The sequence below is a fragment of the Tamandua tetradactyla genome, chromosome 15, assembly GCF_023851605.1.
Source record: "Tamandua tetradactyla isolate mTamTet1 chromosome 15, mTamTet1.pri, whole genome shotgun sequence".
Classification (NCBI taxonomy): domain Eukaryota; kingdom Metazoa; phylum Chordata; class Mammalia; order Pilosa; family Myrmecophagidae; genus Tamandua; species Tamandua tetradactyla.
Window position 1 is genome coordinate 69,687,876 of NC_135341.1, and position 21,092 is coordinate 69,708,967.

The 21,092-nt window shown below is 40.6% G+C and overlaps 1 protein-coding gene across 1 annotated transcript in view; it reads left to right on the top strand.

Annotated features, from left to right (window-relative positions):
* The first annotated feature begins 277 nt into the window (after window positions 1-277).
* SATB1 (SATB homeobox 1) overlaps window positions 278-21,092 on the top strand; it is a 98,711-nt gene continuing 77,896 nt past the window's right edge. The window contains 1 exon segment of the mRNA XM_077130037.1: window positions 278-416. The gene's annotated coding sequence lies outside the window, so the exon portion shown is untranslated.

Consider the following 21,092-nt stretch of genomic DNA (forward strand, 5'->3'; position numbering starts at 1 on the left):
GGGCGCCCGGGCAGCTCCGGTGCGCCTCCGGACTGCAGGCGCGGCGACCGCCGAGCCGAGAGCGGCTCCCACTGGCCCCTTCCCCCTCCCGCCCCCGCCGCCACCTCACCCCTCCCCTCCGTTAACATCTCCTCCCCCCTCTCCCTCCCGCCTTCCTTCCCTCGGCCCCGCGCGCTCGCTCACTAGCTAGCTCCTCGCCTCGCTCTCCCCTTTAAACGCCCACTTCGGATGGGGAAAGAAGACAACTTGAAGTCAAGTTGCAATTAACTTCCGCGGCAGCCGCAGCTCCGGCGGCGGCGGCAGAAGAAGCAGAAGCTGCCGCTCGGGAGTCCGACGCCGGCGCGCCCGCCCGGGGGAGCCGTTCCGGGTCTCCGGCCCGCACTCGACAGCCACCGCCGCCCCCTACCCATGCCTGAGTGAGTTCTGCTCCTTCGCCTCCTTCCCTCCCACCCCCCACCCCCACCCCCCACGCCACTCTTGCTCTTTTATCCCCCTCTCTCTCTTTTTTCCGGAATCGATCCAAACTTATCTGTAGCACCCACCCACGTCGCCCCTTGTTGAGGCGGCTCGGCTCCACTCTCGTGGGCGCCCGGCGACAGGAGTCTCCGAAGCCCCGTCTCTTTCGCGCAGCCGTAGCCCGAAGGTGTGGGCCGGTCGAGCGAGGGAGAGCAGCCGGGCTGGGGGACTTGAAGATGCCTTTCGTTCTCTGTCAGGGTGTGGACACGCTAGCACACCTGCCCGACAGACCCGGGCTGAACAACCCCCCTTCAGAGCATCGGTCTGGCCCCTCTGGAAAAGCGAAGGGGGGTCGAAAAGACCGAAGGAAGCAAACGGGGAAAGGGGGAGATTCTCTGTGCGCCCCGCGAGCTGGCCAGGCAGAAGGGTGCCTGGCGGGGTGGGCGGTGGGAGTGGAAACGTTTCCCCGCCGGATGGCAGGTCCGCTGAGCATCTTTTTCGGGTCCATCGCCACCTTCTTCGGCCCCCCACCGGCGCAGCTGGTTGTGAGTGGCGGCGGACAGGGGCCTGGGAAGTTTGTGGCAACTTCTCCATCCCGGGAGCCACTCCGGCGCCGGGGCGCTCAAGTTGGAGCGGGGAGTTTGCGAGCCGCGGCACGCCGCTTTCAAGCCTTGCCGACGGTAGCGGCGTCGCTCCTGGAGGGGCTACCGGCGTGTGTGTGGGTTCGGAGTTGGGCTGGAGACAGGAGAAGATGCCACACTCCTAACAGGGGCCGGGACATTTCGGGTGCGGTCTCGAGGTCCGCACGGTGTACCCCTCTTGCGGTCGGGACTCGAGCGCGGCGGTCTTCTCTTAGCGCTCTCTTCCCGAGGCTTCCGGGGCGGCGGGGCGTGGGTTTGGGAGACCACAAAGAGAGGGACGAAGCAGGCAGGTGGCAGGTCCGGAGAAAGACACGCGCGCCCCGGGGAAGTGCATTGAGCTGGACCTTTTTGGGAAGGCCCTGGTAGACTGAGAGGGAAGACAGTGGCAGTTTTGGCCACAGCTTCCATCAGGGCGTTGCAAATTTCACTTACAGGTATCAACTACAGGGTCATCTCTCAAAGTGCCCAGGTTGGCAGCTTTGACCTCTGCGCCCTTCCTCGGCCGACTTTCTCAGTGGCTTTCCGAATGTCCAGACAAATGTTCTAAGATTTGGACTCCACATGGTTGTAAAAAGAGAGGGAGAAACAGAAAGACTCCCTCTCACCGGGAGAGAGCCTGTCTCCCCGGACAGGATGGGGTTCTGTGCCGGCGTCCTTGAAGGCCAAGGGGCCTGACTTTCTCACAGGAAGGGGGGTAAGAAGGAGAAAAATCGCGACCGCTCAGTGTCAGGTTTTGTCCTAAGCAGTTCCTGAAATCTAGTGTTTGTGAGTCTGATGAAGTAACTCATAACGTTGAAACTTTATTGAAATGTTTACCCTCCCTATAAAGTGAATTTTTCTGAGATATCAGGAATGTGGAATTTTTTCTGTACAGTCAAAAGTATCTGCAAAAACAAAACAAACAAAAAAACCATTCTTTAATATGGGGGCGAAAGCCAAGGTTGAGATATTTGCTCTAAAAACCTTTCATCTGTTGTATGGTACCAGTGCTATGATTTAGCAAAGTAGTCCTTTTTGCCTATTGCATATTATTTTAGAACAGTAGTACATTCATATACTGGCTGCTCCAGTCTGCTGGCAAACATTAGCATTCAAGCTTACATTTTTGACAAATGTGCAGACAGGAATAGCATGAATAGGCATCTTAAATATTAACAACCTAAGCATCTGTTGTGAAACAAATTTAATATATTTACTGTGTTTTTCTCACATTGTTAGAAAAGGTTATAATAAGTGCATAATTTCAACTTTAGTTAGTTGAAGTAACTGGCTGTATCTTTTACTATCTCTCCAAGTGTTCAACACAATCACCAGACATAAACACATTCACTTGGTTAGGTACATTATTAAATATACTTTAAACAATGCACATACCATATAAAACAACAGTAGCAGGATGTGTATTCTATTTGTGCACATTTTAAATGATTATGCATTTTATAAGTATAACAAACATGTTTATTCTTCATCTCCATTTGACACTTATTACTTCATATTTTTTCTAATGGAAGCAATATTAAATGTAGGGTTGTCTAGTCATATGTAATACATAATAAGCAGTAGCTATAAAATACAAAGCATTGTTAAATTTGAATATGGATAGATGTAACAAAATTATACAAGAGAAATAAAATCACTGTTCAATTTTGTATTCCCCTCTGAATAATGAATATAAATGATGGATGAAAAAGGAACAAATAGGGATTTCCCTCCTAAAGTACTAGTGCCTTAAAATGTGGGGGAGGGAAGGAGGTGAGGGAAGAAAAAAGATAAAGAAAACCTAAAGAACTTCCAAAAGTCTGAATAGTTATTTCCAGAATCAATGCATTCCTCATTTTCCCACTAGCTGAAATATGTAATAAATAATAGTTCTTTGTATGTAAAAGTATTCAAAAGGAATGCCTTTTGTTCAGTTGTTTTAATAAATTAATATATTCTTTGGTTGATAATTTACAAAAGTAGCTCTTTTGTCTCCTGGCATCTGAAACAAGAGCAACAACAAAATGAGTATTGGGTTATTTCTGCAAAATTGTCTGTTGCCAGCTATATGAACTTGTGATGTGATATGCTGAGTGATAGTTAAGAAAGACTGCATTAAATTAGCAAAGACCAAAATATCTGGAGGAGATGTTTAGTTATTTTTTCATGTGACAGGTTGTGGATTGTAAATTAGGCCTAAAAGGTCAGGTGACAGGCACCTGTTCCTCATTATTGTAGAAATCTTTTGGTTACAAACACTATTAAGCTAAACACAACATGGATATACAGCAGGGACATTATAAAGCACTCTAATGGTTTATCATCTGCTCTGTAAATTTCCAAAAGAGCCATCATAGATAGATATGCCCTTTACACAAACAAATTATTTCTTCCATACATATTGTCTTGGATGATTGTATTTTATATTATATTAGTACTTGGAATTGATGAAGTATATAAAATAAATGCATATGACTGAATCAATCTTCAGACTGTCTGCACGTGTGCAGTCAAATCCAAAATCTTCTTTTTAAAACCCCCTCTTTTTTTTACTTACCGTCCATTAATTATCAGTTTTTTGCTCACATTTAAATAGAAACTTCTCCAAATTGTCTTTCATATCTTTTAGATAAAATGAGTTACCCTTTACAATGATGCAGTGAAATATTTTGCTTGGTACTTTTATGTAAGGAGAAAATTAGTTACTATGTGCTGCCATAGCTTTGTTGCTTATATAAAATGGAAAGAACACCACATTTTGCATGAGTGCTCTTAGGAAGGATATCATCAGTTGATCTTCAAACTTGCCATTTCTTTCAGGAGAGTTCAGTAATATTTCTGTTGGAATTAAGAAGTGTGATATGAGTTTTATGAACAGTTTACTTTTAGATATTCCAGAGAGCAGGATAAGCATATGTATCAAACTGAAATGGCAAAAGGTTGCAAAATATTAAAGGTGCCAGTGTGCTTTTAATTAGCACAGGAGGATTTTGAGTAAATTAGATAACTCAGATCATTAAATTCTCTGTTATTTAAATATGTTCTTTGTCTTTTTGGTTTTGTATAGTTTATGCTTATTATATTAAGTATTCATTTTTTGCTTTTGTGATCAAATTACAGAGCAGTCATTACTCCTGCTTTTCAAATTGATTTGGGTTTCAAACTCCAAACTCAAGGATGATTTTTATAAATTGGTTTATATTTTGACAGAACAGTGTTCTGTAATTAATAAATCAGGCTCGAAAAATCATCCACGGTAGGGTATATTTTCTGGTAAAATGAAAGTTACGTTTCAGCATGATGAGCATCAGGCTTCAGTAATCTGTTCCTCTTGTGGAATGAACACTTCCTACTTTGAGCTAGCAGGCACCTACTGTTTATTTACGCTGCATTAAACTGACAGCTCAGCAATCAGAGGAGAAATATTACTTACCTTCCTGAAGTAAATACCAGTTTATAGGTTAGTACACGTATTTATATTCCTGTCACCACTAAATAACGGCTCTGTCTCCATTTTAATATCTACCTGTGCTATAATCTAGGGCTTCAGACTCTTCCTGGTTGGGGGTAAGGGTCGGGTGGAGTTTTTCTTATCATTTCCCAGTGGCAAAACTTTAAAGAAAATCAATTTCATCTTCTCGTTTCTGTCCTGTGAAAACCAGTTGAAAGAAATGTTATACACTTTTACGTTGCATAACATCAAAACCCCCTCAAAGAATCGACATGCCACTTAAAATAGTCATCTTGGAGCAACCTCAGGACAAATACGTTCAAACATATTCAAGTGTGTCTTTGCTAACTGAACTTTCTACAAAGTTCCAAATAGAATACTTAAACTATTTGATTCCTTGGATAATAACTTTGATAGAGCATCTTCTCTTCCAAGTCACAAATGTAATGTTTCAGTTTATAATGGTGCTCTGCAAATATGAGGACAAAGTGGGGCTCATTGATTGATTGATTGATACTGTTAGCTTTTCCCTGAAAATATTCTTGCAGACTTGGTTGTTCTTCTTGTTAATCTGCCAACTGTAAAATAAGGGAGATTTCTACATGCTTAGAATATTAAATATATATTTTTTTGTTTTAAAATTAAAAGCCCCATCTCTTTTTCTTTTAATATCAAATTGCTGTTAAAGTTGAATTTCAAACTTAACTTTGAGAAAATGCTTATTTTCACTTAAATTCTGTAAGTAGCTTATACAGTCATCATCTACACGTAGTTGTCAGTCTCAAATCACATCTTCCATTGACATCATAGCAGAATGTAGTCTTAATACAGCATATAAATTAGATCTGTTACACAGGGTTCTTCTCTTTCACTATACCAAAGAAAAAGTGTCTCCTATGGTAATTTATGTATTGTTCCTAAGTGCTATTCTCAATGGTAAGTGTATTTAAACTTGATGTCTTCATAGAGTGTGATCAACACATTAACACACATTATTTAGTACTTTTGAACTTACGCCAACTGTACCTTTTGCTGTTTATTTTTTTAAGTCTTTTTTAAGATCAGATATTTCATTTCAGAGTAAATAGATACAGATTGTGTGTATATATATTCAGGGTGAGATTTAGTAGTGTAGCATTTCTCCAGCATATTGGCCTATTTTTATTCTTTCATGTTATTTTGTATCACTTCCACAGTTTGTGTTATCTGAAGGTTCGTAACAGAAATTCTAATCACCTCTTTCGATGGACTTTCAAGGATGTAACTCAGCTTATGCGGTGATCTAGTTTAGTTCTAAGAGATGAAAAATTAGTTAACGGATACCCCAGAGTGTTTTTTTTTTTGTCCCCAGTTACTGCTGAAATTTGTCTAGTACAGATAGTGAAATTTTGGTAAAGATCTCTTCTTGTAATCAAAAATTAAGTGTTGGTTCAGTTTCCAGTGGAGGAAGGTCTTGCGAGATAATACATTTAACTGTGAACGATTTCATTACATTCATCAATTACTTTAGAGCCCACTTATTCGTACCTAGGGGTACTGGTCGCCTAGATGAGGCTGAAATGCTTGCAGAGGAAGCAGATGTCAGGTAGCACTGGGTTGTGCCTTGACTGGAATGTCTGTGGACCTGCCCTGGTCCCCCTCCTCTACACCTCTCCCCTCCAGGTGTGCAGGAAGTAGAGGGTGTTATACCGGGTGAAGTGGGTGGACTCTACCCAGAGCTATGACCTGATTTGTGACGCACCCTCACAACTGCAGAAATGGTCCAGCTGCTTCGCAGGCAACTGGTAACCACTTCATTTGGGGGATGCTTCTGCTTTGTTAACAGTGCCAGAGAGAAGTTCGTTATTGTCACCTCATCAAAGACTTCTTTTTGAGAGCTCTCCTGTAGGGCTAGATTCAGGGAGCAGCCTCTGATATTTGGAGGGTAAGTGCCAGAAAAGTTCCTACTATCAATTCCATGTGGAGAACCAGGGTGTCAGCCACAATGCAAGAAAGGCATTTGGTGGTCTGGGGAGGTCTCTGTTTTGGGATTTGCTTTTTCTCCTCTGTAGATTTGGGACCAGATGCCAAGGAAAATTCTTCAGTGGGCATTCTTTTTAGGGGGTGGTGGTGAGTATGGTAGCCAGCTCTCAGAAGAAATTATTAGATCTTCTTTCCTTGAGATATTTAAAGAAAAAAGTAGTCAGTAATCTGTGTGAAGGGGAATTTTTTTAGATACATGTTTTCCTGGAAGCAAGGCATACAGTGAAGTTGATTGCTAAAGGTTCCTTTCTAAGTCTTGCTCAATGGTTTCTGATACGCCGTTAAGAGCATGTAAATGACAATTTGGCCTTTTAATGTTTATAATGTTAAGGTAAAAGAGGTTTTATGCTATAAATATTTTATTATAATAATTACAATAAATTAAATAGAACCTAGTGTATTTTTGAAATGGAGATAGTCTTGAATATAGCATATCCATAATTAGCTGTTTGATGTTGAATGCAATTGAGTTTTCCTGTTGCAGTGAACCAGACAATGGAAATCATTTGGGATTAACAAACGGGGCTATGTGATTCTTGATGTAGCAAACCTTTCTCTTCCCCAGAAAGTATTTTATCAGTGAGTGAAGTACTACATTAGAATGCTTACAGTTTCAAATGTTAAAAGGAATCTGCAGAATTGGTAAAATAATCCAAGTGTTTCCCATTGTATTTTCAACAACTGAAATGCATATTTAGATGCCCTGTTTAGTGTTAGATTTCTCCTGACTGTGGGAGGAAAGAACCATATTTTAATAACTATGCTTTTAAAAGTAAAAAAAAATAATAATTCCTAGAAGTGGGCTACCTTTTGGATGGTTTAAGAGGACTCAAAAGCAATTTAGAACATTATCTTAAAAGTTTAAAAATGACAAGTCTTAGTTTGTATGGAGTCATTGTATTTTAATAATACTGTATGCTTATTAGTGTTATTAGAGCAGTAGACAGCTAATTACAGCCTTTTCTGAGACATGTTAACTGTATATTAACAATCTTATAAAAAAAGAATGATGAATACTCTTACATACAAGCTGCTGCTTGCTTGACTTAAAAAAATTTCTTTTAGAATGTATGGAGTTAGATTTTTGTTCCATTATTATCAAAGGTTTTCTACTAAAACAACTTAATTTTTAAAACTTTTCAGTAAGATGTAAAATTCTCTTCCAGGTTTTGTTCTGCGTTTTTCCCCCTTCTTTGTAATTAGTTAGTATTGGCTTGATATCTTTTAACAATATCATCAGAAATTGTTGTCCCTTAGTGGTTTTTACTTTCCCACATATTTTGAGTCACCTACATTTTCTTGTTTTCTGATGACATTGGCCATCCTACATCATAGAAATCTCATTGGGGAGAGTTAGCATCTCAGTACTTTTTTGTAGTATCATTTATCAGTGTTTCTTTAACCAAGTTATGTTTCTTTACAATTCTGTATACTCTAATATGTAAGATACATTTGAGCAGTTGCTTACAGTGGTTGTTCTAAGACTAATTCATTGTCCAAATCACAAACCACAGGTTTTGCTTCTAGCTTGGCAAAACAGTGAGTGACTGAACCTAGAGGTTTAAAGCTGGACTAACTTAGACAATTCTGTCAAATTTGGGAACTACTTGAATTCCCCTGATTCCCTTGGATATGTAGATCCTGTAATCTTGTGGCATGGCACTTAAAAATGCTCTAGTATGCCTGGTGCTTTATGAAGTTTGTAGATGGCGCTTGTTATTTATTTCAACTAATTATTAAACTACAATACAAGAACTTAAGTGTAAGGTGGATATCTGTGATATATAAAATAGGAGAACCTTCACAGTTAACATTCTGTACCTTGCCTGTATTAAGCACTCAAAGAATTGCTAAATTAATAATAAAATAATATGTTTGGCTTGTGTTGATAAAGATTAGGGAAACAGAGTCTCTTCTTTTACTGAATTATCTGAACACAATCTATAAATACTCTAGTTTTTCGATAATTGAATGCTTTTTCTTCTTTAATGATGTGTTCTGACATTTTTTTGATAGTAGTCCTTGAGCTGTTTTATTCTCATTGTTTGACCTCTGGATTTAGATGGAGTGTCTCTGTTCAGGTTCATGATCCTGGGGTGTTTGGCTGTGGTAACAAACTGCGCTGGAGTCAACACGCAGCATTCCCCTGAAGAAGTCCTTGCAGTTAGGCCATGGTTGTCCTGACATTCCAGAACCAAGACTATTATGGACTAATGCCCAAGTCTGATTGCTCTCCATTTGTTTTTTCCTGGAATAGAGATTTTTTTTCTCCAGTAGCCCATTGAATAAATATTGGCTGTGGTTATTGGATGAAAAGACACTTTTTGTCATAGCCAGATCATTTTATAATTTAAAAAAATGCTCCAAGATTTAGTGTATTTATATTAGTGAGGATTTTACACCCTTCCTTAACATTAATACGAGAGTTGCGAACGGGTTGTATTACCTGCCTCTGAGATATTCTGAAAAGTTCTGGGCATTCTATGAAAGTTATCCAAAAAAGACACTTCCCTTTAAGATGTCCTTTCGATTTAGTTGATGCAAGGGAAAGTATCCCTTAGGCAGTCCACTGCTGTGTGACCTATTGCATTATCATGTACATTCTGTCTCTTTAAACAACAGTCTCTTCTATTTGCCCTATTAATTGTTGATATGTTGCCATCCATGAGACAAAAATTAGAGCTGTAATTAAATAATCATGTGATGCTCCTTAGTGCCAGTGAGAGCAAACTCATTTTTCCAAGCCCTGATGGTCACTGATTATTGTATTACTACTGGCTTGCTTTATTTTCTTTTTAATGATTCTCTATCTATAGATTACCTAACTGCTGCCCTTCTTTTCAAAATTGAAGAAAGTAGAGACCATTCAGCCAGTCAATTGGATTGAAGTCCTCAGGGATGCAAGGTAGACATACCTCTTGTTTTTGGTCACCTGGCAGGTTCTTTGGGGAGGCTACATCAGCAGTGTGGTTGCCTGCCATTTAATTTACGCTGGTGTTTTGGCTGGGATGAAGGCATATGGGGAATGCCAGGAGAATTACAAAGGGAGCCGGGTATTAAAATTCAGAAATGATTAAAATTGAAATAAAAGGATGCTGTTTCTTTGCCAGTACTCTGGCAGTCATAATGACACATAGAGATTAGTTTCCACCTTCATCTTTTCCTTCTTTCTCATTTCCTCTTGTTTATTGTTGACACATTTTCCTTATGTCTGCCTCCAGTGTCTGTGTCTTTTTGCACCATTGTGCATTCCTACTTCCCCCTCTTTCCTTAAGCATGGAGAAGCCTACTTAACCATATTATAACAATAACAGAATAGGTTATTAATATTTAATATGCACATATTAAAATTTCTCTCCCTTAAACATAGGTCAGTTCTATTATTATAAACTGGCATGTAATTTTTCATTTAAAATATTCTTATTCTGCCCCTTGCTGTTTCTGAAATGTCGTCTACTTTAGTAGTGATTTAATACATGATGTTTAGAAAACTGTGGTCGGCTAGTGAGAAAAGAACTTACCAGTCATGAATAATCAATTATGCATGAATTCAAATGTAACAGATGGAATCTGGTGAGTTAAAGTTTCTCATTGCCTTAGTGGTTTTTATTTTGTTTGTTTGTTTGTTTGACACCTGTCTCTTATATATAGATAAACATCTAATGTAGCATGTAAGAAATTTCTTTATATCTTTATTTTCTTGTTAAAGTCAACTTGATTTTTTTAGAGTTAAATTTAGGGGCAAAGAATCTTCATGGGGTCTTACAGATTATCAGATTTTACTCTGTCATTTTGTAGTTACGGAACCTGATCCCGCTTGACTGATGAAGGGTCACTCAGCTAACTCGTAGAGAAAGAAGCAAGACAAATCTAGTGCCCTATCTTTTTCTTCACTACGCTTCCTATGTCATTTATCCTTTCTAATGTGGAAGTTGCTTAATAATAGGGGTGTTAAACTAATTCTGCATCTTAAAGGATTTCTGACAAAAACCATGGTAGACTAGTTTTTAATTGTGTAATGCTCTCATGTAAAGCTGCAAATATTATTATGCTTTATGTATTATATTTATTTATATGATATATATATTTATTCATACTCTTGGATGTTGGCCAAACAATTGGGTTTCTCAAATCTATTGAGACTGTCAGAAGATTTACTTCATATTCCAAACTGCAGCATATTCTAGCTGGGAAGATGCCTTTAATCTTGTTTGCGGTGTTGCAAATTTTTAGTGACAAGACCCCTTTGTGCAAGAAGAATTAAAAAGTTGTTTTTGAGAGCCTTGCTACTGCCAAAGACAGATAGAAAGTTTAATTTTAATTAAATATAATGTGAATATTTAGTGTTTTTTTCAATTGTAGAAACACTAAAAGAACAGTGAGTATTGTCTGTCTTTAAATCAGTAGTCTCAAAACACTTACAAGCTGGTTCCCATCAAAAATTTTCATAAATATGCTGTTTGTTTCTCTCTCAAGTATATTTATATATATATATTGAAAATAGTTTTTACAGCATAAATAAAAATAAATGATTAAAAAATAGCCTCCAGGCTTACTAGTTCTTTTTTTAAAGTTATATTGTAGCATTATTTATCAACTTTTTGCTTCATATCAGCTGAAAATTTGCATGTATATTTATAGTCTATTATATAATAAATTAAATTGCACAATAAACACATAATAAAGAAATAGGCACCTGCAACATAAGTAACGAGGTTTGCTTTAGCTACGCTATACTGTGAAACTATTTTTAAGTATTTTATTTAATGCTGCTGCATATAAAAACTATGTATTTAAAATGTTTAATTTGGTTTCACTATGTATTCACATTCCTTAGTCATGCATCAGAAAAAAATATATACATATTTATAGGTACAAATTTCAATAATAAATCATTTAGACATGAGTATCTAAAATACTAGAAACTCCATTAATATTCAAGTGCCTAAAATAAAATCACTAAGAATAAGTGATATATAACAGCATATAGGAATATTTTATAGAAAAGTTATCACAAATTATTACATATAGAAGTAAATAATCCTTGCTACCCTCACAAAAAAAGAAGTGACGAAACTACAATTGAAAGCCTTTTGGTTTAACAGAATATTTCTTTTCCTTTATTTAAAAAAAATAGAATCTAAAGTTCCTATCTATAGACATTGTTTAAGTCATTATATAGATTATGTTTATACAGTTATCACACATCTTTGGCACTGCTACATGTAAGTATTTGATACTCTGAGCATTGTTTAATTGTGAGGGCCTGCTATTTCTTGAGTATATTAAATTTTTACTGTTTTGAAAAACATCCAAAAAGAATATTTGGGCTTAAAGTGCTCTTGTTTGTTTTGGTCTATGCTTTTTTTAATTTCTTTTGCTAAGATCTTGTAGGGAAATAAACCTGAAAAGAGAACAATTTTCTTGCATCTGAAGGCCCTCAAATTAACTACTTTGGGTGGGATCGTGGTCTCTAATTACCAATTCATGTTAATTATCCTTGGGTCAGGTATTCATCATATGAATTAATTATCCAACATAGATAGACTGGACTGTGGCTATTAGCAGGTAAGGACAAAGCAATGGAAGGCTGGGGGATGGGGAGGGAAAGGGTGGTTCTTCAATGTGTTGTAGCTCATTGTTTCTCTGAAGCTTGGTTTGACACTTTAATGATAATATATATCTACCCATCTTAGAAATAGATGAAAGAGTGCTGTGTTTTAGTTTGGAATTAAGCTTCTTATTTGGTTCCATAATTTTCAACCATTCAATAATATTTAATCTTTGCTCAAACGTAATACATTTGTTTCTGCTGGTGGCTTTCCTTCCCAGTGGACAACCTCTGGTCCAGAGTGCCTGGGAGTCATGGACATGGTAATACAATATCAGATATTGCCTTTGGCTGATGCTCCCCACTAAATAACCTGGCCTAGGATTCAGGCCCATTGTAACCTCAAGTGGTTTGCCTTCTACCTTTCACTAAGCCAGGAAAGGTTAGCTGTAACATGAACATCGCTAAGAAAATTCGGCTAAAAATTGATTGGGAATGGTTGCTGTTTGACTTCATTCGAATCAAAATCCTCCACGCTTCTGCAAATATTAAAAGCACAGCAGTGCGGGCTGGGATACCCTGTAATCAGCTACCTGGCATGAACACTGTGAATATTTTGTTTCTTCTTAAGTGTAGTAACCTAGTCTGGAAATAAGTTGAATTATTTTCAAAGAGGAGAAGCCCACTTAAGGTTGAAAAGTTTTCTGGGAGAAAAATCATGCTAACCTGTTGAAAAACAGTCAAGAAAACTGGGGTGTTTCTGAAGACTCCAGTAAATAACAGCCGGCTTTAGAACTCTACTTCGGTGTGTAATTTTGTGGTTAGTAGCGTATGTCTGTGATGAGAAATCATGTACCTACACAGGATTTCTAGCACCCTGATAAATCTCAATCAAGTGCCCAATTATTACTTTATCATGGTTCTTCAGTGTCCCTTCATTCACCAATGAATGATCTAACTGCTTGCCCCCACTCCCCCACTATTTCTTAAATCTTTAATTACTTTGGAATAAGTGATTAACCTGTGCATAGATTCTTAAACATTTTGGGTCATGCTAGTTCCTAGAACAGACTTAACTTTTCCAGGTGACCCCTCAGAGGTGTCCTATCAGGCATATTTGATTCCCTACGTCAAAAATATTACCTAACACAGTGGATTCCAAACCTGACTGCACATTGGAGTTGTCCTGGAATCTTCAAACAAACAAACTGTCTAGCTCCCACACTCAGCCATTCTGATTTAATTGCTGTAGTGTGAAACCTGGGCATTAGGATTTCTGAATGCTCCTTAGGTAATTCCAATATTCAGCAAATTTTGTGAGCCACTGAGCTAACCTTTGATTTCAGCAACTGGGATAAAACTAAGATATTTTTCAAGTAGCAGTCTTAGAAGCAGTCACTCATAAAAACAGTTTTTGAATCCCTCCCCTGTGGTGGCTAGCCCTGTGATGTGAGACACCAGGAATATAAGCATCAGTAAACCCTCGAGATGCTTACAGCCTTGTAGTTTGGAGAGGCAGACCTGTAAATATGGAATGCACAAAGCAGGACAGGTGGTGTGATGGAGCATTGAGGAGGAAATAACAGCTGGAAAGGGCTTTGGACAGAGGAGGGGAAATCCAGCTGAATGTTAAAGGAGATGGCAGAGGGGAGATTCTAAGGTGAAAGGATCAGCAGGAGCGCGCCAGGTAGCAAGGAGCCATGGGAGAAAACTGGGCTTCTGGAAACTACGTAGTTTGTTGGTGCTGTCTACACTGGAAGACTCAACAGCGTTTGCAGGAATCATCCCCCTTCCCTGCTCAATTGTGGATCTAGGTCAAGATAGAAATACCAATTTTGATGGAATTATTATTATTGTCCCTTATCAAGGTATTGATCCATACAGACATCTATGGAAGGAAAAGTAGCTTTTAAAAATTTTGCCCAGTAAAATCATGTTAATAAAATAAGTAATATCTCAGGGTAAAAGACCCAGATATTCTGTTGGGTTCTAGATGTCAGCTGGAGTGACAACTCATTTTCTGTATCTAGCACTCCCCAAACTAGCTTAGATGTTGCCTTTTCTTTGTTCAGCTCTAACGATGACCTTTATGACCATATCACAGATTATCAGTGGATTATCATCCACTCAAAATGATTAGGAAATAACTTTGATCACTATCCCTCTGGCTATAACTGAAACCCTGCTTGTTATGAAAAACAAAAACAAAAAACCTTATGCTAATACTTAAGAATACGTCATCATTACTTCTTTATCTCCTCTGAAATTGTCAAGCCTGTTGCCATTATTTTCTACAGTATGCCATTCCTTATTTGGTACCTGGATGTCCTCCCAGTTTGAGCATCTACATTACAGCTTCTAAAAGAGTCATTTCTAAGGGCAGCCATACTTATTAAATGTAAGGGATGGGGCGAGGGTAAGGGCAGGGTCGACTCAGTGGTTTTTAATTTCATCTACAGGGTATTTAAATGCTAATGAAAACAGCATGTGGGGTAAACACATATTATTTCAAATGTATTAAAGGACCCTTTCAATCTAGAAAAGTTGTCTTAAATTAGTGTTCAGTGAAACATAAGTCTCATTCCATGCAATTTTACAGATTTATGGGCTAATTCTAAAATGGAAAATGGTTTCGATGTGGACATCATTAGAATGTCTGAGAGCCATTCGGCACCTCTAAGACTCCTCCTGGCCAGGTCCTGGATTCACTTAGCCATCTTTTACAGGAGTTCTCTAGGACGGCACTGACCATCAGAACTTTCTGCAAGGTCTAGAATCTGCACTGTCCAGTATGATGATCACTAGCCACATTGGGCTGTCGAGCAGTTGGCATGTTGCCCAAGAACTAAATTTCTAATTTTATTTCATATTAATTAATTTAAATGATATAGTTACCTTTTTCACTGTTCCTTCCTCCTCACTTCTACCGTCTCTAAAAGGGACTGACATTGTAATAAAGCAGTGAATGTTGGTTGCAAATAACACTATCAGGTTTTGCTCCCACTTATTTATTCATATGTATGTATTACCAGGACACTGCACGAGCTCCTGGTAACGTGGCAGTAAGCAAGACAGACAGTCTCTGCTTTCTCTTGGGGCTTATAGTCTAGCATGGGAGACATCCATTAAACCAATAATGACCCAAATTGTTAATTGATTAAGACTGTGATGATTGTTACAAAGGAGATATTGAAGAGGCTTTGAGTATGTAATGGGAGTCATACCTTCTTGTAGGATTAGCCAGTGAGTTTAATCAGAGTTCCATTATTTACTGAAGAAGGATAGCATGAGGCAGTTTCCCTTTCCCAAGTTGGAAGCTGGGTCACTTTGGCTGCAGGCCGGACCCAGGACTCTCAGAGTATGGCAGCTGGAGTGTGCCATGCCATAGCCCCCAAAGTCATGGGGTTTGTCTGATTAAGCTGCAGGCACACACGTAATGCAGGCTTCTGAACTTGATCAAGTAGACTATCTCTTAAACTATATGCAGTTGTGATGATGTCGGTCACAGATAAGATGTGAGAAGAAGGGTGCAAATGTTTACAGGATATTGCATTTCCTCTCCAACATATGTTTAGACAAAGTTGTTTAGGCTCCAGCCCCAGCTCTTTCCTGCCTGCTCTTACAAAGTGATACTTGGTCCATTCAAGAAACGATGTGGAAATCAGTCCTGACATCCCAGAAAGACAAAATGAGACACATGACGGCAAACATATGGCCCGAGTAGATATCCATGTATGGCCAACACAGACTATATTCCCAGAAATTCATGTTCAGAAAATATCACCTGCAGCCAAAGCCAAAAGACAAAGAGTTGTCACAATAAAAAGAGCAATATGCTACGTAAATTGTACTGCTTTAAGAGTGTAGAGAGATAGCCAACTGCATTTGAATTAAAAAAGACAGAAAAAAACAAAACAAAACATGTCCTTAGAAAGTCCTATGGTAGTAAGCATTGCTTTGCTAACACAGTCACTGGCAGAGTTGTCATATCTTAAAAGCGTTCGAATTCTAAATGCTTTCTCTGTTTATTACAAATGTATGTGCTATTCAGAACTCTGAATGTGTTTTAATGCTTTCAGATATCTGCCTGCATATTTATCTTAATACAGTGCCATCTGAAGCATGCAGTAGTCCTTTCATTATTAAGTTTTCAAGATTTTGTATATCTGCTACAATATTTTTTCTTTGCTACCTTTGGGTAACCAGTATGAATGCCTTCTCATGTGATAAAAAAAATCGATGCACTCGTAACCATATGTGCACATGTTAACTAAGTAGTTCATGTATTTGAGTTATAATATTTTATGTTCCTGAGTTTCTGTTTTGATGGCAAGGTTTATACAGTTTATTTTGTTTTAACTTTTCAATATTTGTTTGCATCTTTATGGCTAAGTACAAAGATACCTGTGTACAATGTCTCACCCCACCGCCCAAATGATAGTTTATGCTCACATATACCTAGGAAGGTGTTCGTTTCTTAATTAACTTTCTTTTATTTCTTTATTTTAATCTGGGTTCACATTTGTCAGTACTCAGTAACTATAATGAATATTCTTTGAGAGTAGATGATATGTAGTAATTAAGTTCATCAATGTAGTATACCACTTGGAGGGCATACACTTCTGTGCCATTTTACTTACATCATTTCTTATAACCATATAGTCCAGGAATACAGAATGTGCTTCAGCAAAATTTTAATATGTGTTTGCAATTAATAGACTCATGTTATACTGTGTTGGTTATTCATAATAAAGTCATTATTAGATGCCATTATTAGATTCTCATTTATTCTGTTTATCATTTTCCAAGGCCATGCCCATCTTTAATACATACTTCTATGCTTTGTGTTTATGCATCAATTTGTGGTTCAGATAAAAGGTGCTATTCAAATTTAAAGATTATTATTTCAAGTTCTTGCCTGCTATGCCGGAGACCCACGTTCGATTCCCGGTACCTGCCCGTGCAAAATAAATAAATAAATAAAATAAAATTAAATGAAGATTATTATTTCAATTTCCACATTACATTAGAATTGACCCAGTCATTAGGAGGCTTAGCTGATCAGAAAGTTTTTTGTCTAATTTATTTGTTTAAATGATGGGATAAATATATTTACAGTATTGTATTCCAATGTGTCTTGATAGTGAGATTTCTTGGTAATCATTTTCTTAGTGTTCTTTTTTCTTTGCTCAAATTTTTCTGAACAACCTTCTTTCTTTTTTTTTTCTTTCCTTTCCTTCTTGTTTTTAACATCCATTGTGAGGTGCAGTTGCATGAGCAAATTGTTTTTTTTTTTGGATTCTACTGTAATTTTCCTTTATTTTCTTCTTTTTTTGCTATGTCGAGTAAGTTTGCACAGAATAAAACTAGAATTCACTGTGCCTACTAAAAAAGAAGGCATGTTTCAGTGAAACATGTCAGACATGAGCAGTTTGAAGCAACTATTAAAATATCCATCTAAGAAATTCCAAGTTTAACCTATGTTTTTTCTTTAATATATCAAATATCATTTTTTTCTAAGTATAGGTACTCCCATCCACAATACCAGCTCTGACAGAAGTGCCATATTTATTTCGTTATTGATTATATTCTTTTAATTTCATTAAAATATCCTCCTCAATATGTCCCCACATTTCAACTTTTAGAAATGTTGTATCATTTGGGCTTTTAATAAAGACTGTCTTTATATTTAGTTTCTTGTCTGTTATTCTGTGTTTTTGTTTTTTATTATCACGTTCTTTCTTTTGCTTAAGGCTTGGGTTTATGCACGCCAAGGTTCACGGTTGCTTTCTCCATTCTGACTAACCTTTCCGGTTTGTGGGTGAATCTTGGGTGCCATTAGAGTGACATATTATCACTGTATTTCTCTTGAACTTGAACTTGTTGCCCCAGGAGGCCATCATTTTCCTATACTTTACCTTCTGCTTTTCTTAGATTTTTAATGTAAACAGTGGGTCTGAGTGTATTGGTAGCTTTAAAGAGCTTAATTTGCATTTCCCCTCTAGTGTCAGTACATGTGCTAACTTGTTGCTTTTCTATGCGTTAACAAAATACTCATCTGACCGATTTTCTTTTCCCTATTAGTCTATTATGAAAAATAATTCTTATAAGATTTTTGTTCTTGTTTAATGATTAACTGCCTTCAGGGTGTAAGATGGAAGTAACTAAAACCTGAGCCATAAATTCTGCATTTCTGTTTTGGGTGAGATTGTAATGTTCTTCATTTTCATATGAACTTTATTTAATAGATTAGCTAAATAACAGGATCAATCTTACTTGCTACTGTTTATCTGGGTAATTCACCCTCAAGTACAGCAGTAGTATTAATTGCCACAACAGATCTGTTTACCAACCCAAACTTTGTCCTTCACCCGATGTAAATTCTTTTAAGCATAGTGGCATCTTTTCCTTTGTGGTAACAAGTCAGACCTCTTTTAAGTGACCCAAATTTTATTTAACTCGGCCACCGTGGGCTACGTATTTCTTCCTCCAAAGTGTTCTGAGGTTGAGAAGTGAGAGCGTTTCGAACCGACCTCTGACAAGTACAAAAAGCTCTTACTTTGTCTTTTTTTTTTTTTTTTTTTTTTGACTCTTGGTAGTTTAGGGACCGCTCTCCTTTGAGGATGAATATTCGGGAGAGCGTTTCAAGGCGCCTGGACTTAACTCCTCTGAAACCGTTTCAGCATCCGCCGCCTTTCTCCGAGAGATCTACCTCCTGACGTTCCCCTTGAGCCACTTCCTGAAGTCCCCCTACCCCGGTCCCCGGCTGCTGTCACCTGCACGCCCCGGCCCTCTTCCGAGGGGCCGGCGCGCCCTCCCTGCCCCGCCTGTCCCTCGGGTGCACGCCTGCAACGCTCCCGGCGTAATCCTTTTTGTGGCTTTTGTGGCGTGTGGGTGGTTGGTTAGTTTTTTCCCCTGGACCTCGCCCCCTCCTCCTCATCACTTTCATCCCCCGCCGCTCCTGCCCCTCCTCCCTACCCGCTCCCACTCGCACACCTGCCCCTGCCGCCCGCGCGCGGCGCGCTCCTCTCCCAGCCGAGGAGGACGCTGCCAGGGACGCCCCCTCCCTTCGCCTCTGCTCCCCCCGCCGCAACCCCGCGGCGCGCCCGGCGGCGGCCGGCGCGAACCCTCAATCGGCGCCTTCTTATTCTGGGTATTGTGTGTAATAAATGTCGGGCCGCCTCACTCTAATCAAGCTCATTACAAATTCTTGCGCGCCCGGGGCCGGAAATCGTGCGCCTCCCCCTCCCCCGTCCCCTCACTCATTCACTAGTTACTTGTCTTTCTGCTTTTTAACTCGCCGCCCCCGCCCCCGCCCCCAGTCCCGGCCCTCCAGCCCGGGTTTTAATCCCCATCCCTTTTCCGTCTTCTCCTTGCTCCCTGCCCCCCCACGCCCCCCCGCCGCCTTCCTCCTCCGCTCCTCACCCCCTTCCTCCTCCTCCTCTCCCTCCCCCCTCCTCCTCCTCCTCCGCCGCCGCCACTTTCTCGCTCGCTCCCGCTCCCCGGACGCGGCGGATGAGCCGGCCCCGCTGGGGAAGGGCTCGGGGCGGCGGCGGGCGGCCGGGAGGAGGCTGCGTGCTCGGGGCTGGGGCTGCGAGCGGGGTGATTTTGTATTAAAATGAGGAGGAGGAAGAAGAGGCAGCCACAGCGGCGGCGGCGGCGGCAGCAGCAGCAGCGGCAGGAGCAGTGGCGTAGAGGGCTGCAGCCCGGGCGGACGCGCGGAGCCGAGCTGGGCACGGCGGCGGTGGCGACAGCGGCCGGGATGAGTCAACTAATAATTTAATGGGGGCAGAGACGGCGGCGAGGGGGAGAGCTAGAGAGAGAAACGGCCCCGTCCGGGGACTGGCGCTCACACGCACGCACACGCACACAAACACACACACACACACACCTCTCCCTGTGCCACCCAGCAACAACCGGCCTCGCCACAACAACAACAGCCACGGCCGCCCTCTAGCTTGCCCGGGGACCGAGCGTAAACCGGGGCGACTCCAGAGGACGCCTCCACCCCCCTCCCCCTTCCATTCCAGGAAACTCCTGATCAGTTTTGTTAGGGTTTCTGGGTTTCTTTTCCCCCCAAGTCCTAGTGCCATTGTGGTGCTCGCTGTTTACCTCGGACTCGGGCTGAGTGTAGAGCTTGGCGACTTTTTTGGGGGGAGGGGAGCGGGAGTTTGTTGCTGCTGAGGCGGTGGTGGTGGTGGCCGGGGGTGCCTTCTGATCCTCTCCCCCCTCCCCAACCCCCTTCCTCTCTCCGCTCACTCGGCTCCCCAGACGCACGGCAGCCCCGCGTCAATGGGCAGGGAGAGGGTCCTCGAGGCTGTTGTCAGCGAGGGCAGAATCAAAAGTGGCATTTTAGTGCCTTTCCGGGGCTTTTTCCGCGACCCCCTGCCCCCCACTCTCTCCATCCCCCGGTAGATGCCCGCGTTGGGGGTGCGAGACTGTGGGAAGAAAGTTTAAGGTTTGTTAATACCAGTCTCATTTGTTGGGGAGCGGGGGGAGGGCGGTCGGAAGGGGGGGGGGGCGAAGTGGCCTTTCCCTCCCTGTGTTCTCCGGGGTGACTGAAGAACAGTATTGCAAGTGACAGCCAGAAGTAGACTTTCTGTCCTCACACCGAAGAACCCGGGCGAGCAGGAGGGAGGAAAGGAACCGAGAGGACCTTTTATTCCTTTCTGGAGACCTTGTCCGCAGTGGTTGTTTTTTTTTTTTTTTTTTTCTCTCCTTTTAAAGAGAATCCCCAGTCACCACCTCGCCTCCCCAGCACCACCACAGTGCACAGCTCATAACGGGTTTTGCTTTGTTTTTGCGATCCCCCCCCCCCCGCAACGAATCACTTGTCAGATCAATTGTATCTTCTCCCCTCCCCCCGCATTGAAAACCCGATTCTCTGAGGTTAGACATTTTACAGACCATATATGTTGGTTTTCGAATTGTGATTTTTTATTTTATTTTATTTTTTACCCCCATCTCCCATGGCTACTCTTCTAGACGGTTA